At 39.6% G+C, this 18,525-nt stretch overlaps 1 protein-coding gene across 2 annotated transcripts in view; it reads right to left on the reverse strand.

Annotated features, from left to right (window-relative positions):
* The window catches only part of SLAMF6 (SLAM family member 6), a 70,756-nt gene that overhangs the window by 18,998 nt on the left and 33,233 nt on the right, over positions 1–18,525 (reverse strand). The window lies entirely within an intron of this gene.

Consider the following 18,525-nt stretch of genomic DNA (forward strand, 5'->3'; position numbering starts at 1 on the left):
ATAATAGAATAACTGGTGTGTTTCAGTTTTCCCTGGGGAGAAGAGGAGTGGTGTGCTGGCAAATGTTTAACAACCACCTCTCCAATAAAAATAGCAATAAACAAAAACCCCCCACAAAACCCTGATTTATAGTGCTTGCCCGTTTCTGTGGCAGAATTTGCATAAAGATGTGTACCATTATATAGTATTTCCACTATACAGATACAATAGATATAAATTATCTCAAGAGCATAGAATAGTAAAGGGTAGTGAAATAATTAGGAAGCAATGCATTTTGAACACACTACCTTTTAAAAATATAATTTATTTAAATGTAAGCTTATATAATTTAGTTTTTAGGAATGGCTGTGTTTACACAGGCTTGCAAAATTCCTGAAATTTTAACAATTGACTTATGTGAACCTGTATGAGCAGGTTTTAGGAGACCACTAGCTTTGGGGGCCCTGCCACTTGAAAGGAGGAGAGAGAGAATGAGCTCCCAGGAAGGGTACATGCCAGAACCTAAAGAAGATGATACCCGCACAGGGATGACCAAAGGTCTTTGAGGACAGTGCTTTAAAGAATTCAGTTTTAATTTGTTTCCTATTGTGTGCTGTGCTGTAGACTCTGGCCCTTTTCCTTACATCTTTAAGTGGAAGTGTGATAGACACACAGACTTGTGTTTGGCAGTACTTTGAGGGTCAGAGTCCATGCTAGTGATGAAATAATGTGAAAAGAACACAACTATAGAAGATGAAATGACAATAAATGTTGAAAACTCTGTAGGAGCAGTAATTTGGAGTGAGAGGTTACCAGACAAATATAAGTACTGCTCCCTTCCCACCCATCTAGCAATCCTCAGAAATAGGGATTTCCAACTGAGTGTGGGATGGGCCTTGAGGTGTTTTATGAGGTGTTAAATGTTAAAGGAAAGAGTGACACTAGAAAGCTAGAAGACTTAGAAACATTTGGTTTGAATATTTAAGAAATACTTTAAAAATGCTTTAAATCAATAAGAATGACACAAAGAGATAAGGCTTGATTATTTTCTTTGGGTAGTGGATAAAAGAAGAGTTGTTCCTACTTGAGGGGTGACTTTCCCATCCCTATTTTACTTTTGGCAATAGGGATGCAGGGCAACGTGTACTGCTAAAGTTAATTCACATGTTGGGACCCACAAAATGGAGGTTCCCCCAAATCTAAACCTAAATTGGCCTGCACTTATGGAAAACACCTGTCAAGGAAACATAGCAAACACCAATCCCAGTCCTCCAACTCATCTTAGCTGGTTTATCCTTCCCTAGAAAATAGGACCTGCTAGCCTTATAAGGAAATCCCCAACCTCCTAGCCAGTCATGCCTGTGTCCCTGCTGCCTCTTCTAATGCGCTATAAAACTCGCTCTTGCCCACAATCCCTTGGGAAGAGTGCACCACTGCTTGTGAGGCACTGTACCCCCTAATCCATAGACTGTTTCCTTTTGAATAAAAGACATCAAACTTGTTACTATATTGTTTTAGTTTTGTCATTTGACAGTACTAAAACCAAGTTCCAAAAGTTATGCCAGCAAAATTAATACGAAATTGCTCCAGATATCCAGAAACTTTAGACATTCAGATGATCTGACCAGGAGAAACAATATGCAAAGAAAAGCTAAGCTGCCAAAGAGGCTGCCACCATGCCTTCGTCCCAAAGCCCTGTAAGGGAGTTCCTTGGGTCATCATTCAGAGCCCACCAACTCTTAATTCATATATATGGTAAATGTGTTAGAAGCTTGGAACTTTCAGCCCCATCACCCATGTTCCAGGAAGGGGAGGAGGACTGGAATGTGGAATTAATGATTGATTATTCTTATATGATGAAGTCTCCATAAAACTCCCAGCTTTGGTTTGCTGAACACATGGAGGTACTGGGAAGGTGGCGTTGTCACCCAGAGAAGTCTCTAAAAAACATTTTCCATGTCTAATGCTTTGTTTTTAAGTTGTGCTTGCTTATAGGAACCAAGGCAGAACATTGCCACATGGCCAAATGGCAGAACTGGTCCAACCGAGAAAGGTCCAAGATGGCGGGCAACGGGCTGCCGAGTGCAAAAGGAAGTATGTACAAAAGGTGCAGTGTGCAGGAAGGGAAGATCTGAACATGCCTCAACTGCCCCCCATGCCCAGTGATGGCGCAGAGACCCCTCTCCTTTCACATCCCATAAGAATCCTGTTCACCTTCCCTTCAGGGAGAAGGTGTTTTAGAGCATGAGCTCTGCCTCCTCCATTCATTGATCACTGAATAAAGTTTCTGCTCTGCTATTCCAAACCCTGTCTTGTTCTATTGGCGAGAGTGGCTCTGGGCAAAAGCACTCACTTTTGGGTTACCAATCCCTCAGGGCTCGGTAACTGTGTGCCTAGTGAGGACATGGTTGTAGCACATCACATGATGTCCTTACTTTTAAGGCTGAATATCTATTGGGTTTTCTTTTTTTTTGAGGAAGTTTAGCCCTGAACTAACTGCTGCCAATCCTCCTCTTTTTGATGAAGAAGACTGGCCTTGAGCTAACATCCATGCCCATCTTCCTCTACTTTATATGTGGGATGCCTACCATAGCATGGCTTGCCAAGTGGTGCCATGTCCGCACCCGGGATCTGAACTGGTGAGCCCCGGCCCCGAAGCAGAATGTGCGCACTTAACTGCTGCACCACCAGCCGGCCCCTCTATTGGGTTTTCAATTTCAGTGATTATATGCTTCATTTCTAGAAATTAAATTTTATAAAATCTTACGTTTTGTTTTACTTTATGTTCTTAATAATTTTAAGCATAAATATTTTATATTTTAGTTCATGTTGTCAACCAATTCTTTTAAGTGCTTGAAGGTTCTAATTCTCTCTTTTTTTTAAAGATTGGTACCTGAGCTAACAATTGTTGCCAATCTTTATTTTTCTACTTTTTTCTCTGCAAATCCCGCCAGCACATAGTTGTGTTTTTTTGTTTTAGTTGTGAGTCTTCCTAGTTGTGGCATGTGGGATGCCACCTCAACATGGCCTGACGAGTGGCACCATGTCCGCACCCAGGATCTGAACCTGCAAAACTCTGGGCCATTGAAGTGGAGCTCGTGAACTTAAACACTCGGCCACGGGACTGGCCCCTAGTTCTATTTTTTTTTTTTTTAACAAGGTGACTTTTACTCATAATGAATTGTTTCCTTGTATGCTTTGAATTTTTTACTGTATGCTCATATTTCACAGATGTTTGTTATTATTTTTTCTATGAGAATCCTTTTCTGGTCTGGGTTTTGGGACTATCCCTTCAGAGCATGTGTGTGAGCTCCAGAGGGATATCATATGTCAGACCAACTACGCTGTCAGTTTCTTGATTTGAGGACTCCAAGGCCATATGGATAGTATAAATTTGAATCTTAAATCCAATATAAGGTGGAGACCTATGGCTTTGAATTCTCAGAGGAGACTTTGTTTCCTCCACTCAGCGCCTCGGCAGATAGACAAGCTTCTTTGTCATCTCCCAGTTCAGGTGGATGGATTTTTCCCCCCTAACTCATCGCATAGTACAACCATTGGATGGTCCTGACTTTATGTGGGGTTTTCATTTTCATCTCTCTACCTTGAAATGCCACAAGGCCTCATTCTCTATTTTTAAGTAGGATTAAGATCCAAGACCCTGGGTTGACTTTAGTATTGTTTTTATTTTGAATTATATATGGCTGAAGTACTGAGGTAGCTAGCCCCCAAGATGGCCTCCAATGATCCCTCCCTTCTTGTATTTATGCTTTTGTGTAGTCCCTCTCACATCGTACCAAAGTTGTTCTATGTGATCATTAGAATATGCAGAAAGGATGGTGTATCACTTCCAAAATTCAGTTTAAAGACATCAGGGCTTTGACTACCCTCTCCCTTGGATCATTTACTCTGAGGGAAGCCAGTTGCCATGTCATGAGGACACTCAGGCAGCTTATAGAGAGATCCATTAGATCCAGAAATACTGTGTCTGGCCTATAGCCAATGAAGATCTGAGACCTGCCAATGACCGTGTGAATGAACTTGAATGTGGATCCTCCAGCCTTCAGATGGCTGAAGTCCTGGCTGCCATCTTTAGATTGTGACCTCATGAGAAACCCTGAGCCAGAACAACCCAGCTAAGCCATTGTCGAATTCTTGAATCTTGGAAACTGTGTGAGGTAACAAATGTCTGTTGTTTCAAGACATGCTAAATTTTGAGGTAATTTGTTACATAGCAATAGCTAACTAATACAGGTACCATAAATGTTTTACTAGTTTAAGGCCTTAAAGATATAAATCTATCCTTGATAATCTTGATCTAATACCTTAATCTTCTGAACTCAGATCTTTGTTTTTACCACTCTGTTCTATATTTACAGACTAGACCCTGCCGGTTATCATCTAGAACTGCTCCACCTGTCTGAAACATTAAACTTCTATATACTACATTTTGATCACAACTTTTTATCCTTCTATCTCTTGTGTCATTTCTCCACACAAATTATAAGCCTCATAAATATTTCTAGTCCAATGACCCACTCATTTGTTCCCAGTTTACTTGTCCCCTTTCTGGCCTCACTTTGTTTTTCTACCATAGTCGATCTATTGCTTTTCTGTATGCTGAACACCTATATCTTTTGGGTCTGCTCTTCCTTCATTCCACATGGTATTGGTGGGGCTGTTGGTCATGTGGCCTAATCACTTCCATGATAGGTGTGGACCCAGGCTATCCTACCAATCCTTGGACAGATTTCTGGAGATTGATATGCACACTGTGAGAGAAAGGGCCAGGGTCAGCCTATGGGGTCATGAGCTCTAAGAAATATGCAAAAATGGTGCTGCTGGAGATTGTCTTGCCATTCTTGGAGAGATTTGGGAGAGAGTGAAGTCAAGCAGAGAGCAGCAGAGCTGAGAGATGAAGAGAGAGAATGTTTTTGTGACTTTATTTGAACCATGGGTACTGCTGGGACTACAGACAATTCTATCTCTTGGACATTCCAGTGATATGCCATTACATCCTCTCCCACCTTTCCCCCCCTTATTCTACTTTATAATATTTTTGTTTTTTTTACAACCAAAAACATCATGACTAACATACTTAGAAAGCCTGGACCTCCGTTTCAGTTATGAACACATTTGGTTGCAAATCACCAGAAAACACAAAAATCATGTCTTACATAAATAAGGGTTTATCTGCCCTACATAATAAGAATCCTGAGGCAAGGCAGAGCCGACACAGCAGCTCCACAACACCGTCAGGAGCCAAAGTCCCTTCTGCCTTCCTGCTCTGTCATCCTTAACATCCTGACTTTGTCCTCCTATATGTTGCCTTAAGGTTGCCAAGGGGTTGCTGGTTCTCTAGGCCTCATCACTATGCTCTAGGCAGAAGGAAGGAGGAAATAGGAGAAGCATAATTTACAGACTTATGCTTCTGTCTCATCGACCAGAAGTGTGTCACATGGCTTCCCCTAGCTGCCAGGGAGCTGGGAAATTAAGTGTTTAACTTTTACTGTCTGTGTATTAGAGGTAGGCAAAGGAAAGAAGAGTTGGAAATGGACAATCTCAAGTTGACAACTTGGATTATCTTCTGGATCCTAGCACTATAACTTACCCCTTTACCTGCACTATAAGCCACCAACCATTGGCTAGTTCTACAAACCACTCTGTATGTGAGTGCTGAGTGTTATTGGATAAAAATCATAAAATTGTAGAGAATGGAATCTCTACAAATTAATGGCGTTTAATATTATTGAGCCATTCAGATCTGTTTGATAGTTCTTTTTTATTTTAGTTTTAGTAACCTCCTCTCCTATTCTCTTTATTATTGCAAATCTTTAACCTGCACTAGCTTCCTTAAGCCCCCTTCTCACAGTCCCTTCACTCTCAACAGATTGCAGTATCTTGCTTGCTGAGAAAATTGAGGCCATAGTTCTTCAATTTCCTATAACCAATACTTCACTCTTTTCTTTATGTCCCTTCAGTCTTAAAACCAGAATCTACAGCTGTGGTCTTAACCTCACTTGTATCCATTATGCTACAGTCTACTGGGTGTATATTTCATCCGTTATTATATCCCAACACGTGGCATCATGTGGTAGATAAATATTTGTTGGATGATATTGAATACTCTTTGCAGGTCTTTGCTGTATCAATTGTCTGTTTTCTCTGCTGAATCTTTCACTTCTCCCTCTTTTACCTCTTGTATTTTAGTCTATAAACAAACTCAAGATTTTCTTTTCACCCTAAAAGACAAACATTCCAAAAGAACAAAATCTTCCTTCTCATTTACCTGCATTCACCTCCTAGCCACTGACTAATTTTTCTCTTTCTCTACTAAACCAAGCTTCTCAAAATAGTAATCTCCAATTTCAGTCAATGAAACTGTCCTTACTAAGGTCCCTGATGACTTCCTACTCACCAAACTTACATATTACTTAAGTTTTCTGCAGAATTTATTTATACAAATCCAATTTCTTGGAACTCTCCTTTTCCTTGAATTTTGTGACACTATGATTTTCTGGTTTTTCTAGCTTTCTGTTGATTCCTTTTTCCTACTTTCATTGGGATTATCTTCCTCAGTGATATTATTCAGGCCTGTGTAGGTAATCATCTTCTCTTTTCACTATACACACACTCCTTGGGTGACTTTACCAATGCCATCCCTTCAGCTGTCACCCAGATGCAAATGGTTCCCAAATCTGTCTCTCCAGCTCCAACCACATTCTTTTGTTCAGACCTAAGAAAATGACATTTGAGCAGAGACCAGAAGGAGATGAAGGAGTGAGCCATGCAAATATCTGGAAGAAGATCATTCCATGGAGTAGAAATAGCAAATATAAATGCCCTGAGGTGGGACTGTGTTTGGCATTTTCCAAGAACAGCAAGGAAGCCAGTGTGGCTGGAGCAGAGAGAGTGAGGGGAAAATTAGTAGGAAATGAGGTCAGAGAAGTGGTGGAAGGGGGAGGCTCAAATCATATAAGGCCTTATAGGCCATTTTAATGGCCTGAACTTCTACTGAGAGTGAGATGAAAAACCATTGGAGGGGTTTGAGTAGAGGAGTGATATGTTCTGACTGAAGTTTTAAAAGAATCTCTTTGTGTTGAGAATAGGTTGAAAAGGACAAGATAGGAAGCAGCACTACTGGATTAGGAGGCTAGTCCCATAATTTAGATGACAGATAATGGTGATCCGGACCAGGGTAGTAGCAGTGAAGTAGCTGATTATGGATCTATTTTAAAGGAGGAACCAACCGCATATGATGGCAGATTGGATGTGGAGTCTGAAAAGTAAGGGGGACTCAAAGATTTTTGTCCTGAGTAACTGGAAGGGTGGAGTTGCAATTTACTGAGATGGGGAATATTGTGGGAAAAGCAGGTTGTGGGGAAGATTAGGAGATCAGTGTTGTACCAGTTAAATATGAGATGCCTATTAGACAGACATTCAAGTGTAATTTCAAGTGTAAAACTCAAGTTTTAAGGCAGCTCGATAAAAGATGGAACTTAGTGGTTAAGTGGGACTAGAGATATAAACTTGGGAATCATCATCCTATAGATGGTATTTAAATTTACGAGGCTAGATGAGATCATCAGTAGAATCAGACTAATTAGAAAAGAGAAATGTTCTAAGAACTGAGCCTTGAAGTAATCTAATATTAAAAGGCAGGGAAGATGAGAATGAACCAGTAAAGGAGACTAAGGACTGACCAGTAGGTGGGAAGAAAATCAGGGGAGTCTGGTGTCCTGGAAGACGCTTAAAGAAATGTTTCAAGAAGGAGAGAGGGATTAACAACGTCAAATACTGCTGATAGGTCAAGTAAGTCGAGAACTGAGTGTTTCAATGGGTCAAGTAAGTGGGAGAAGAAAAATAGGAATTTTGCTGTAAAAGGAAAGAGACAAATAAAGCAGTAGCTAAAGAGAAATCTGAGATCAAGAGAGTTTTGTTTTGCTTATTAGATGGGAGAAATAACAACACGTTTGTAATCTGGTGGGAAAGATCCAGTAGAGAGGGAATTTGTTAAAGCAGAGAGAGAAAGAGGAGAATTGCTGGAGCAATGTCCTTGAGTAGGTGAGAAAAGATGGGTTCTAGTGCATAAGGAGAGGAACTGTCCCTTGCCTGACACAGTTAAATTCATCCATAGTAACAGGAGGACAGAGAAGGATACAGAAAAGAAGAGACGATAGTGTAGGATACAAAGCTAGGCAGGTGGATGGTGTAAGCATCTGGAAATACTCTTCAGATGGCTTCTATTTTCTCTGTGAGGAATCTGAGAGTGAGGATGCGTGAAGAAGCATTGGAAGATTGGTGCCCCTGCCTTCACCTCCTAGTTGTCTATGAGAGTGAGAAAACGAGCTAGGAAAATAAAATATAATTGCCTGGCAGTATTTCAGTTAGGAATCACAAATTTAAGTGAGACTAATCATAGCATAGGTGTGTGCTTTTCTCCAGCTACCTTTAGTTGTGCAAATTTAGACATGAAAGAGCCCAAGAGTTGGATTTAAGCAGTACTGACTTTTTCTCCCCCCCAGACAAACACAACCCAAAATGGAACAAGCGAGTTGAGGGTGTATGGGAGGGAGTGACGATGATGACTCACCATGGAATTTAAACTGGGTAAGGAGGAAAGTTATGACATGAGGGGCATGTGGGATAGTGAAAGGTGGTTGAATCAATGGACTATAGATTGGGGATGGAGGTTAAAGTTTTGTTGGATTTGGGGTAAAAGGAGGAGTGAAATGGAAAGATAAAAGGTGGTGATTAGAGAGAGTGGGATGGTTGAAATTAAGATTATAGAAGGATTGTAGCTTTTGGCACAAGGGTATGACTATAGGAGTGTTTAGTTGGCAGAATCCAGGGAAACAAATACATTTATGAGTCAGGAATTATAAGAGAAGCCAAGTCAAGGAGAGGTAAGGAGGAGCCAGAAAGACAGAGGAGAAGACTAGAATGGTGCAACTGAAAGCTTAACGGAGTGAAAGGGGTAGAGGACAAGATCATTGGAGGAGAGGAGGTCAAGGATCTGAAAAACTAGGTTAATGGAAGGACCATCTACATGGAAACAATAATGAAAGGAGTAGTGTTAAGTGTGTAAGTGTGAAGAATGTGAGAGTCAGACAGGAGCTAAACTCTTCAAGGGACAGGGGACAGCAACTTGAGGATAGCAGATGACTGTAACAGGAAGAGTAATGATATTATAGTCTTATAGATGAGATTCAAAGCTAAAAATTGCTCATCTTATGGTCACACATGACTTCCAACTTACCAAAATTTTATTTAAGTTTTCTGCAGAATTTGTCATCACTTCCACTTTCTTGAAATTTTTACTTGAAATGTTGTGACCCTGGAGATCTGTTGGTTCTCTTACCTCTTGACCAACTCCCTTTGTGCTCATTTCTTGGATTCTCCTCAGTGGTAACTTAGTTACCCAGGGCACGCCATGTGTCCTTTTCTCTTCTTACGGTACATACACTTCCTGGATGATCTCACCAATCTCATGGCTTTGGCTGTCACTCAAGTGTATGAGGCTCCCAAATCTGTAGGTCCAGCCCCAGCTGTGCTCCCTTGCTCTACTCTTTCATTTCTGACTGCTTACTGAATAGCATTTGGATGTCATCAGATAGTTTAAATTCATTCAAAAATGAATTAATTATCTTTTCGTCTAAACTTCCTTCTTTTTAATTTTGAATTTCAATCACTAAGATATATTTGACTCATCATATTCACATTCCTCTTCCTCATCTCCCATATGCGGTCAAGTCACCAATTCCTGTGAATTCTATTTCTGTTCTACGAATTATATTTTTGAATTGTTAACATGGATTAAACCAAACTCTTTGCCTTTTTCAAACCTATGCCTTTACAACAAAAAGTTGGTGAAGAAAAACAAAAAGGCATTGCTCTAGCTTCATGGAAGTCTGGGAAACATAGCTTATTAGATGTTCTGTTTCTATAGCACAAGAAGGCACATAGAAGGAAGATGGAATGGATGTTGAATGTCAATCCATTCCCCAACACGTCACCCTGAGATTTGGTTACGTGGCTCCCCAAGGGAGAACATGTTCTAGGTTGAGAATTGTTTTCTTTTTGTGTGTGTGTGTATCCACACCAGATCAGAAGTTTTTGTTGCAGTTTATTATCTGCAAATTTTTAAAAGTAGAAAACTGCCAAAAAGTCACTACCTCAGAGAAGCCTTCCTATTTCGGTAAGCTTCTTTCTGTTATTTCCTAAGTGTTCCTTCACTGGTTTGCCAAATATTTAGAGTATCTATTTTGTATCAGGTACTATTCTGAGGTCTAGGAATACAGTGAAGAAAAGGGGAAAAATCCATACTTTCATTGAACTTAGAGTCTAGTTGGGGAGCCAGGCAAGAGAACTGTATAGAAATAGTATATTTTCTAATAGTGATCCGTGCTATGAAAAAATAAAGGGTAACAGGACAGAATGAATGGTGGTAGGGAGGCTGGGAGCAATTTTAGGTGGGAAAATCAGGGAAAGCCTCTTTGAGGAGACGAGATTTTAGTGTAGATATGAATGATTCAGAAAAGCTAGCCACACAAGGACCTGGGGGAAGAGGTCTCTGCAGAGAGAGAGCAAGTGTAAAGACCCTGGGGGTGGTACAGCTTGGCATACTCAAAGACACTGTCAACATCTCTGAAGGCCTCCTTCATAGCAGTTATCACAGGCTGGAATCATATATTTATTTATGTTTACCTATTTAGATCTATTATATATTTGTTTAATGTCTGTTATCCGCATGATTCCTGAGGACCAAGGCCATGTCTATCTTGTTTAAAGGTCCATACTTGGCACACAATGAGCAGTTAAGTGTTTACTGAATAATGAATAACTAACTAACAACTATTTAATAAATAAAATTATTTGGAGGATTAATTGTTGAAGAGGTAATTTTTGTTTTATAAATATAAAGTTGTAATATTGACTATGCCTTTTCAAACTACATATTCTGCTCTCTACCATAAGAAGGCTCCTTTCTTGTACCCTTTCTCCCTTGAGAATCTGTGTTCTAAGAAGTTAGATATTCAAGTTACTTTCCCTTTTGTCTTAAATTGCCATGAATTTACCCTGTGATTTGGATTGTTATCAGATCATGAGAAGGGCTTTGATGGAGGTGTTTTCTTTTCCGTGGGTCACTAAGAGTATTATTCATAATCAGTCTACAGAAATGAATGAAGGGAGAGAGAAAAGCAGAATTTGAGGTGATTATGGGACATCCAGGAGGTGTCCAGTCAGCAGGAACTAGAGAAGCAAATCTATTTATGAGGCAGGAATCTTAAGAGAAGTCAAGCCAAGAAGAGATAAGCAGCAGCCAGAAAGACAGAAGACTAGGACGGTGCAACTTAGTGAAAGTTGAAAAGAGGGAAACTTTAAGGGTGGGAAGGATTCTGTAATGTCAAATGCTGCAGAGAGCACCAGAATGCAGAGAAAAGATCCCTGCCCCTGGATATTAGTGCCTTTTAAGAGTGCAGGTTCAGAAGAGTGATGGGGCTATATATAAGGAAGTGAGAGATTTGGGTGTAAGCCGTTCATCCTAAAGCTCTGGTAGTCATAGTTCAATGATAATGTCCTCTTCCTTCCTTCCCATAGGAAATGACAGTAGATAACCTCTGAGAAGAGGGAAGTCAAGAGGTCAGACTTCTTCTCTCTCTAGTTTGGAAGTCACTTCTCAGCCCATTCTCGTCATTTTGAAATTTAGAATGAAATGTCTGTCTAGTGACTCTGCTGAGGGTTACTTTCTCTCTGTTCTGCATCCATTTGCAGAGATCTTCGTCATATCAACATATACACTGGACTCTGAGGGAGGTTAAAGGGTTTCTTACTAAAAGCTTCAGGTAAATGTCCTAAAGCCACACAGGGTCCTAGTGTTGGTTTGGGGGTGGGATGGGAGTGGGCAAGGGAGATCAAGCACTGCTATTTTGGGACTAGCTAATTTGCTCCTTTGACCAACATGAGGTAAGGCAAGGCTTCACAGCTTAAGCTAGAGATTAGAAACTTAAATATTTATAGGTATCAGGCAGATACAATAAATGAGTGAAGTAGGTAAGGCAGGCCAGGCATGAGACGTAAGGTACAAGCCCCACTTAGCGTAAGATGAATGCTATTCAGCACCAGATAATTGCTGCCCTGTAGAAATGGGGTCCCAGTGTGGTCAGACTTCTGGAAAACATTTTTAAAGGAAAGTAGGAAATCAGGATCTCTAGGTGAATTGTCCTAATTTTTCACGTTGCTGATAAAAGAAAGACATTATGGGGGCCAAACATCTGCAGATATGATCCTGGTCTCCAGCTGACTGTATGTAATTTTTGGTTTAGTGCTTAAGAAAGAATGCCAAGGGAATACTTTCCCCACTGCTCGATTCGTGACTGGCTTCTCCCCACCCCCACAACACTCCCATCATAGTGTCCTGGGCCCCCTTTCCTCAGGTACTCACTAGACTTGGATTTTTTTCTCTTCTATCCTTATCTGCTGGCTCCGAGAGAAGGAGAGGAAAGGGCAATGCCCTATAGATAGGAATGGGGAAAAGACTGGGGCTATTTCAACTCTAGTTCAGTTCCCCAAATCCACAAGGATTCTATCAGTTTTCTCTTAAAGTACCTGAAGATAAACACATAACCTCACTAAGAAGATTAATCTCCTCTTGAAGACTACCCCATGTAGTTTACTTGCAAAAGTGACTCTGTCTTCTATTAAGTAGACTGGAATCACCCAGGGAATTAAAAAATACTGCTGCCTGAGTCCCAGCCTAGACTAATTAAATCAGTATTTCTGGGTGTTGAGTCCTGCACTGGTAGTTTTAAAAGCTCCTCAGGTGGTTCTAATGAGCAACCAAGGGGTTAAGAACCAATGGATAGGTGAGATGAGAGATATTATTGAGAACACGTGAATGGTGAGAGAGTTCGGAATAGCTGAGGGAATAGAAGTGTCATTTGATGGAGCCCAAAGAGAAATCGAACGTATTTGTAGTGTGCTGCATGGTTCATTGGTTTTCTCCTGGACTTTGCAGGTAAAGTGTAGTCACTGGGAAATCAAGATGGGGGATAGGGAATCCTTTGGATTCAACACTGGCCCAGCAAAGTAGAAAACTAATGAGGATGGCACGTACAGTGTTAATGACTTTATTGATCTGTGGACAGGGTATGAAAGATACTCAGATAGGGACTAAGGGCCAGGTGACTTAAAATGTATGAAGGAGGGAGGAAACACCGGTGAATATAGGGAGAGTGCAAGAAGAGGAGGAGGGATAATTTCAAGTTTCAGATTTCAGAGGCAGATCAGGCCATTGTGATGGGGAAGTTTGGGGTTTGTCATCCTGGTGTGACTCCATTGAAGATCTGTCTCTCTGAATAGAAAGAACCCCCTCTGGTGTTCCCAGCATTCACCAACATTGAGTGTATTCTAACAATTGTAACGCCTTTCATTCTGTATCCTGATCCTGTACCTAGTTTTTAAATTTCCACTTTCACCACTATCTACCAAATTTAGTTTCTATCTATTGTTTGTTCATTCATTCAACAAATATTTATTGAGTGTCTACTTTGATGAAGTAGGTACCATGTGGGGTTCTGTGGGCACAGTCACTATTCCCTTAGAACTTAGAGTCCAGCGGAGATATACCTAGATATATAGATACATCAAACATAAAATTACATAAATGCTTATAAAATTATAATTTTTATAAGTGATTGGGGAAATACAGGGAACTATGAGACCATATAATAGGGCTAGCTAATCTAACTGGGGATGACAGTAAATATATCAGAGAAGTCTTCTCTGAAGAAATGATGTAGAAGCTGAGTCCTGCAGGATGAATAGGAATTGACTAGCCTGCTTGTATGTGTGTGTGTGTAGAAGGTATTGCAAGGGAAACTGAATGTGCAAGGCACAGAATCAGGAAGGAGAGTTTGGATTATTCTAGGAGCTGAATGAAGGCCAGTGTGGCTGGGATACTGTGAAAGGAGAGGAGTTGTAAGTAGGAGTCTTGTAGACCATGCCAAAGGTTTGAGACTGTCGGTGGGTGTAACTGGGGGCTTTTTAAAAGAGGAGAGGATTTTTCTCAAACATCTGACTATCTTACCACACCCTCTAGTAACTTTGTAAAAGTGATTCTCAATATAATTTTCCACCCAGTTAAGTCTGCTAAATAATTTATCAGCTTCATGTTCTTCTAGAAACATCCCTATTGGAACATATGATCTCATATTCCATCCTGAGCTGGTTGTTTTCTATGTCTGATGCATGGCAGTTGTCTTTGGACTTCCCTTTGCCATCACTTTAGACGACCCTTTTACCTATCTCCTCTGTGAGATACTCCAACTTGTGTCTCATGATCTTCCCTATAGATCTCTGAATTGTTTTTCCTCTTTTTCATTATCTAGCCATAACAGCCAGTCACAGCCTTCTCACCTCAATCAAAGCAGTTTAATAGTGGTGCAGTTTCCTCTATTCTACAATGAAAACATTAAAGAACAATCTTTCTGGATAAAATTTTTTTCGGTAGTTTTGTTTGTGAAATATTTGAATTATTTACAATGAGTTTTTATTGTTTTTGCGGTCAAAAAAAAAAAACCACACTAAAAAGAGATACATTAGCTTGACATCAGCTAAATGGTGAAATAAGAGTCCTAGCTCTTGTTCTCCCACAGAAATACTGATTTAATAGCCATTCATGGACAAAAATATCTTTCTGAGAGCTTCAGAGTCTAGTTGAGAGTTCCTAGTACCCCAGTGGAGCACAAAATCTGAGAACAGCCACACTGAAAAGAGCAAGAACAGTTTCACTTTGCTCATGTGATCCCTTCCCCAAGCTGGTACAGTTCAGTGCTGAGAGACTCCCTTAGTCCATGATTTCTCCCACAGGAGAAATAAAGAATGATATGAATGTCCTTCTTCCCCAGCCTTTCAGAATGATTCTCAAGAGACTTGTTTCCGTCTTGCCTCACCCAGAATGCTGAGGAAATTCACATTCCTGGATCATTGAGGGGCAGCTAAGAACAAAGAAAAGTGGCTGAGACTCACAGAAAATGATTTGTGGATCTCAACAACTGGCCTGTGGACCCAACCAGCCAGCGGGCCCACTGGTGGACCCTAGCAGCTGACCTGCATATGCCACTGTAGACAGTGCCTCATACACGTCCCCACAGACAGCACCTCATGCATGCCCCTGCAAACACCACACAGATCTCAGTATCCAGTATGAGTCTCAGCAGCCATTTTGACTCTGCAGGGTTGGGAGAAGATGCATAATGCTGAGACTCCCTCTTCAGTAGGGAAGGAGAAAAATTGAGTTTGCACCCATTATCCTGGCATCTATGTGCACTGCTCTAGGGAAAATGGATTGGTGACTAAGCACTTGGCCTGGCTCTGCAGAGTAGAGAGAAGGCACATAATCATAAGACGTCTTCTTCAAGAGGGAAGGAGAGAAGTGGAGCCTGTACTCAATGCCCTGGCATTTCAAAAGACTGCCCTAGAGAAAAAGAGTGGGTGGCTCTAGCACCCAGGAAAGCTTTGCAGAATTGAGAGAAGGCACTTAGTCCTTAAGATTTCACCCCTAGAAAAGAGTGAGAAGAATGGAGGGGACACATCCATAAAAAAGAGAGACCCCACAGAGTCTCTAGCCTAGCTGACTGAAGATCTTTCCCTCCTGACACCAGTCTGTAAAGAGTGGAAGAAGTGACTGTTCCCTCAAACGTGCAGACACCATTGCAAGGCTACAAGAAATATAAAGAGTCAGGGAAACATGACACCACCAAGGAATAAAATAAATCTCCAGTTACCAACCTCAAAGAAATTGAGATATACAAATTGCTTTAAAAGGAATTAAAAATAATCATCTTTAAAGAAGCTTAGTGAGCTACAATATAACACAGACAACTAAACAAAAATCAGGAAAACAATACATAACCAAAATGAGAAGTTCAACAAAAAGATAGAAATCACAGAAAGAATTAAATAGAAATTCTGGAGCTAAAGAATACAACGATTGAACTGAAAAATTGGAGCTTCAACAACAGATTTGATCAAACAGACAAAAGAATCAGTGAACTTAAAGACAGATAACTCGAAATTATTTAGTTGGAGGAACAAAAAGAAAAAAGAATGAAAAAGAGTGAAGAAAGCCTATGGGAATTATGAGACACCATTAAGATAACCAATATATACATTATGGGAGTCCAAGAAGGAGTAGAGAAAGAGAAAGAGGGCAGAAAGCTTAATTAAAGAAATCATAGCTGAAAATTTCCCAAATCTTGGGACAGAAATAGATATCCAGATTCATGAAGACTAAAGGATGCTAAATAGGTTGAACCTAAAGAGGTCTATACCAAGACACATTATAATTAAACTGGCAAAAGTCAAAGACAAAGAGAGAATTTTGAAAGCAGCAAGAGAAAAATGACTTGTCACATAAGGGAATCCCCATAAAACTATCACTAGGTTGCTCAGCAGAAACTTTACAGGCCAGGAGGGAGTGGGATAATATATTCAAAGAGCTGAAAGAAGAATACTGTCAACAAGAATATTATACTTAGCAAAACTGTCCATTAAAAAGGAAACAGGGATAAAGACCTCCCCAGACAAACAAAAGCTGAAGGAGTTCACCACCACTAGACCTGCCTGCCTTACAAGAAGTGCTAAAGGGTGTTCTTCATGTTGAAACAAAAGGATGCTAAACAACAGTACAAAGCATATGAAAATATAAATTTCATTCACAAAGGTAAATATATAGGCAAATGCAGAATAGTGTAATACTGTAATGGTGGTACATAAATCACTTTTAACCCTAGTACAAAAGTCAGAAGTATTAAAATAACTACAAATACAGAAATCTGTTAATGGATACACAATTTAAAAAATGTAACATCAACATGACATCAATAATGTAAAAATGTGTGTGTGTAAGGGGGAGAAGTAAAAGCGAAGTTTTTGTATGCAATTGAAGTTAAGCTTATTAGCTTAAAATAGACTGTTATAATTATAAAATGTTTTATAAAAGCCTCAGGATAACCACAAAGTAAATACCTAAAGATGATACATAAAAGAAAAAGAGAAAGGAATCAAATTATATAATTACCAAAAAAAACCCCATAATAAAATCACAAAGGAAGAGAGGAAGAGAGCAAAAGAACTACAAAATAGACAGAAAAAAAACCCAAATGGCAGTAGTAAGTTCTTTCATATCAATAATTACTTTAGGGGCTGACCCTGTGGCCTAGTGGTTAACTTCGCGTGCTCTGCTTCGGTGGCCCAGGGTTTGCCAGTTTGAATCCTGGGCATGGACATGGCACCACTCATCAAGCCATGCTGAGGCGGCATCCCACATGTCACAACTAGAAGGACCCACAACTAAAAATATGCAACTATGTACTGGGGGGCTTTGGGGAGAAAAAGGAAAAATAAAATCTTAAAAAAATTACTTTAAATATAAATGGATTAAACTCGCCTATCAAAAGACTTAGAGTCCCAGAATAAATAAAATAATAAGATCCAACTGTATGCCTTCTACAAGAGACTCATTTTAGATTTAAGGACATGCATAGGTTGAAAGAGAAGGGGTGGAAAAAGATATTCCATCCAAATGGTAAGCAAAAGAGAGCAGGGATTGTTTTACTTATATCAGACAAAACAGACTTCAAGTCAAAGGTTACAGGAGACAAAGAAAGTTATGTAAAATGATGAAAGTTATTATATAAATTGAAAGCACTCTTTCAATAATGGATAGAATATTCTGACTGAAAATCAGTAAGGAAAGAGTAGACATGAAAAACGCTATAACCAAATGGACCTAACAGACATAGAACATTTTACCCAACAGCAGCAGAATACACATTCTCCTCAAGTGCACATAGAACATTCTCCAGGATAGATCAAATGTTAGGTCACAAAACAAGTCTTAACAAATTTAAGAAGATTGCCTTCATTCCAAATATCTTTTTCTGACCACAATGGAATGAAACTAGAAATCAATAGCATAAGGAATATGGGAAAATTTACAAATATAAGTAAATTAAACCACACATACTTGAACACTTATTGGGTCAAAGGAGAAATCAAAAGGGAAATTAAAAAATATCTCAAGATAAATGAAAATAAAAACATAACATACCAAAGCTTACAGGATGCAGCAAAAGCAGTACTAGGAAGGAATTTTATAGCCATAAATGCTGACATTAAAAAAAGAAAAATCTCAAATAAAAATCCTAACTTTACAACTGAAGGAACGAGAAAAAGAAGAACAAACTAAGCACCAAATTAGCAGAAGGAAGGAAATAATAAAGATTAAAGCAGAAGTAAATGAAATAGAAAATAGAAAAACTCAAGAAAACCAAGAGTTTGTTTTTTTAAAAGATAAAATCAACAAATGCTGAGCTAGACTAAGAAAAAAAAGATGACTCAAATAAAATCAGAAGTTAAAGCAGAGACATCACAACTGATGCCACAACAATAAGATCATAAAAGACTATTATGAAAAATTATATGCCAACAAATTGGGCAACCTAGAAGAAATGGATAAATTCCTGGAAACATACAACATAC

The sequence above is a fragment of the Equus asinus genome, chromosome 25, assembly GCF_041296235.1.
Source record: "Equus asinus isolate D_3611 breed Donkey chromosome 25, EquAss-T2T_v2, whole genome shotgun sequence".
Lineage (NCBI taxonomy): Eukaryota > Metazoa > Chordata > Mammalia > Perissodactyla > Equidae > Equus > Equus asinus.